Here is a 4,717-nt window from a genome sequence, read left to right as displayed (position 1 = left end):
TGGTCAGCCATCTGCTGACCAGCAAGAGCTGACTGTGTCCGAGGAGGCCGTGGGGGGCCGCAGCGGGGGCGGGGGGGAGCCCCCCAGCAGGGAGGAGACAAATGAGCCCCAGAACCCCCAGGGGGAGACCAAGGACGCGCTGAGAAGGACCAAGGAATCCATCTCACTCGCAGGACCCCCGCCAAGCCTCCAGTTTATCAAGTCATCAAGTCTCCCCCAGAGGTGAGGGAGGCAGAATTCTCCTTTTCCTCTAACAGAAAGGGCAGCAGAGGCCAAGGCCCCAGGCCCCGAAACCCAGACCACTGTATCAGTCTTTTCTTGCTGCTATAACACATGACCCCAAGTTCAGTGGTATAAAGAACATAGGTTTTAGCCAGGCACAGCGGTGCACACCTGTTAGCCCAGGACGTGGGAGGCTGAGACAGGATGGCGGATGTGAGGCCAGCCTCAGTAGTTTGCTGAGACTCGAGGCAATTTTGTGAGACCCTGTTTCAAAATAAAAAATAAAATGGGGACCAAATATACCACTAAAGCCGGGCGTGGTGGCGCACGCTTGTCATCCCCGCGCTTGGGAGGCGGAGACAGGAGGATCGCGCAGGTTCGAAGCCAGCCTCAGCTACTGAGTGACTGGTTCTGGGGATTGAACCCCGGCCATTCTACCTCCGCGGTTTACCCCCAGCTCAGGACCTCACTAAGTAGCTGAGGCTGACCTCGAACCCGCGATCCTCCTGTCTCGGCCTCCTAAGTATCACACGTGTGGCCACCGCACTGAACACGGCGGGTTTTGACGTTTGTCTTTCCCCAGCCCGGGCGTGGCGCCGCACACCTGTCCTCCATCATCCCGGCACTTGGGAGGGCCGCGGGTGGGACGGAGACCAGCCTGGGCAAGTTAGCAGGGCCCTGGCAACTCGACGAGACCCTCCTGCTTCCAAATAAAAAATAAAATAGGGCTGGGGGTGTCGCTCGGATGTAGACCCCCCAGCACCACACGCATGCACGCACGCGCTGTCACAGGGGGTGACTGGGTTCAGCTCCCCTACTCCGCTTCCTAATTAATGCCAGCTTTCCCACTTCTACCATTTTCTAAGGACTCCCGGCTTCTTGCTCGGGCTAATTTATTTCTCTCGACGGCCACCAGATGGCAGCAAAAGCACCCGCCAAGAGCGAGGCGGAGGACGGGGGTCCCGGGAGGAGGGGGCGCGGTTCGGGAGGATGGCGAAGGACTGGGAGGCCTGAGGCCTGGACGCCGCCGCCGAGGCTGACTGTGCACAAGGCCGAGGGACAGCGTCTTGCCGGGCGTGGTGTAGGCTACGTGGTAATCCTGGGATGACCGCACCTGTAATCCCAGGACTTGGGAGGCTGAGACAGGAGGACTGCAGGTGCGAGGCCAGCCTCAGCAGCTTAGAGAGACCCTGCTTTAAAAAAAACAAAAGGGCTGGGGGTGTAGCTCGGAGGTAGAATGCTGCTGGGCTCAATCCTCAGTACCGCAAACCAGATCAAACCAAACAACCCACCCCCAGCCCTATTTTATTCTTTTATTTTTGAAACAGGGCCTCACTAAGTTGCTGAGGCTGGCGTCGAACCTGTGATCCTCCCGTCTCAGCCTCCGAAGCGCGGGGAGTACAGGTGCGCACCGCCTGGCTGTTTATGGTCTTTTTTTTTTTACATGCAATAGTTTTGAATTTTTGTGAAGTCAAATTTATCAGTGCTTATTTTTTCTCCTGTCTTGATTGTGAGCCAGAGCTAGGAAGCCTCTCTCTACGTTCATGTTAGGAATGAATTCACCGTATGTTTTTCTAGTGATTTATGCTTTCGTTTCTTGCTCTTAGGATTTTTATTCCTTTTTTTGATGCAGGAATAGAACCCAGGGACATTCCACCTCTGAACTACACCCTCAGCTCTTCATGAAAAACAAAAAACAAAAAACAAACAAACAAACAAAAAACAAGGTCTTGCTAAATTGCTGAGGCTGACCTCAAACCTGCAAACCTCCTGTCTCAGCCTCCCAAGTACTGGACTTGCAGGCGTGCGCCACCCCGCCAGGTGAGCCATGCGGTTTCTGAGTCTTGGTTTCTTCACCGGGAAGTTTGCACAGTCCAGAGGGTGTGGGCGGGGGAGAGAGGAGGATTCTACATCTTCAGCAGAAGAACAGATTTCTTTCTCATCCTACACTTGATTGTGCAGAAAGGCTTGCAGCTTATATTTTCTGCTTGCCAATTTGGCCTTCTTCACGAAGATTCTCCCTCACCCGTAACCAGAAAAAAGAAACGCAAATTAAGGCCATCATGGTGGCGCGCGCCTGTACTCTCCATGCTTGGGCGGCTGAGACACGGAGGGGATCCCTCCCTCCAAAGAGAATACTCAAACTTTAACGAGGCCCGGGCTGGCGTTTGGCTTTTACCACTGAAGAGAATTTCCGTACTTATCAGCAGCAAGATTTAAAGGTGTGTGTGTGTGTGTGTGTGTGTGCGCGCGCGTGTGTGTGCGTGTGCGCGTGCGCGTGTGTATGTGTGTGCGCGCGTATGCGCGTGTGCGTGTGTGTATGTGTGTGCGCGTGCGTGTGTGCGTGTGTGTGCGTGCGTGTGCGCGTGTGTGTGTGCGCGTGCGTGTGTGCGTGCGTGTGTGCGTGCGTGTGGTGCTGGGGATTGAATCTAGGGGCATTCTATTTACGAGCTACACCCCCGGCCCTATTTTTTTATTTTTTTATTTTGAAAGCAAGGTCTCACTGAGCCTCAAACCGTGATCCTCCTGTCTCAGCCTCCCAAATGCTGGGATTACACGCGTGTGCCATCACGCCTGGCTCCGATTACATTTTAAAATATTCAATGCCAAATCCCACATCTACAGATTGACGCCTGGAGGTGTACCACGCCTGTATCTCTCCTGCCCGCCTGCCTTCGCCCCTTCCTTTCTTCCTTTTTCTTTTCAGCTGGGGATGGAAGCCAGGGCCTTGGGCCTGCGCGGCACAGGCCGGTCCGCCGAGCCGTGCCCCCGGCCCCGTGGTCTCTCTCCTCTTGACGCCGTGCTCTGCGGCTTTGGGAGGACACGGCCCCAGCCGTTGCAGAGCTCCCCGTCTGTGCTTCAGCTAGTGGCTGTCTGAAGATAATCTCTAAGTCATTTATCAGAGATTTTTTTCTTTTTTGGTGGTACTGGGGATTGAACCCAAGGGTGTTCTACTTCTGAGCTACAACCCCAGGCCCTTGTTTTAAGGTTTTTGTTTATAAACAGGGTCTCCCCAGGTAGCCGAGAGTCTCAGTGAGTTGCTGCGGCCGGTCTTAAACCTGGGACACTTGTGTCTCAGCCTCTCAGGTGCTGGGATCACAGGTGTGCGCCTCTGCGCCTGGCTAGTCTTTCAGTTTTCAACTGACCATCCTGCTGACCATCCTGCAACCCGAGTTCAGCACTAACTGCCTCGAGTGGACACGCAAATTCCAGAGCAAGATGGCCGCCCGTCTGTCCTTGCTACAGACACTGCTGGCTGCAGTGGGGTCCCCAGGCCCCTCCTCTGTTCAACTTGGCTACTGTGTGTGTGTGTGTGTGTGTGTGTGTGTGTGTGTGTGTCCTGCTGGAGATTGAACCCTGAGGCACTCTGTCTCTGTGCTATACCCCCAGACCTTTGTATTTTTTTATTTTGAAACAGGGTCTTAGGCTGGCACGGTGGCACCTTGTCATTCCAGCATTTGGTACTGGGGGTGGAACCCAGGGGCTTTCTACCTCTGGGCTATACTCCCAGACCTATTTTATATTTTATTTAGAAACAGGGTCTCACTAAGTTGCTGAGAGCCTCACTCAGTAGCTGAGGCTGGCTTCGAACCCGTGTGATTCTCCTGTCTCAGCCTCCCAGGCACGGAGATTATAAGGGTGCGCCACCACGCCCGGCTAAATTCAAGGGTTTCCATGACCCTCTTCAGGGCTGATAACCCACTAGAAGGAATCATGGAACACAAGAAAGATTTGGTTTTTTGCATGAAATTGCCATTTTATTATAAAAGGTAAAAAGCAATGTGGCTTCAGAGACACATTGTGGTGACTTGAGCTTTGGAGCTTCTGCCACCTCCCCAAGACAGCGCAGCCCCGGCCGCCAGGGGGGCCGAGCCGCACGGCCGGAGTTTCTACTGGGCCCCATTATGGAGGAGAACTGATTAAATCATTGGCCACAGGACCCAGCTCAGTCTCCAGCACCTTCCCCCTCCCTGCGCACTGGAGCCAAGGGCTGGGGGTCCCACGCTCAACACTGTTCACGGCCAACCCCTCCCTTGAAACCCGGAGGGGTCGGGGGGCGCCTGGCGAGCCTAGACCCAGGGTTGAGAGGGGCTTGTGAATATACCAGAGCCTTCGCTGGGAAATTCCATGACTTTTTTTTTTTTTTTTTTTGCGGGTCTGGGGATGGAACCCAGGGGCATTCGACCTCCCAGCTACACCCCCTGCCCTATTTTTTATTCTTTATTTTGAAACAGAGTCTCACTAAGTTGCAGAGGGCCTGGCTAAGTAGCCGAGGCTGTTAGGAAACCGCGATCCTCCTGTCTCAGCCTCCGGAGTGCTGGGATGACGAGCGTGCGCCGCCACGCCCGGCTGAAATTCCATGCCGTTGTGCCAAGAACTGGGCAAAAGGCCAGCTATACTTTTTTTTTTTTTTTTTTTTTACCATGTCACCCTGGGTTGAGGCAACCGATATAAATCTTTAAGTGAGGGGAGATGGGCTTAAAACGCGGGACCT

Source organism: Muscardinus avellanarius (genome assembly GCF_963383645.1).
Source record: "Muscardinus avellanarius genome assembly, chromosome: 21".
Classification (NCBI taxonomy): Eukaryota; Metazoa; Chordata; class Mammalia; order Rodentia; family Gliridae; genus Muscardinus; species Muscardinus avellanarius.
Note: the sequence above shows the minus strand (reverse complement) of the source record.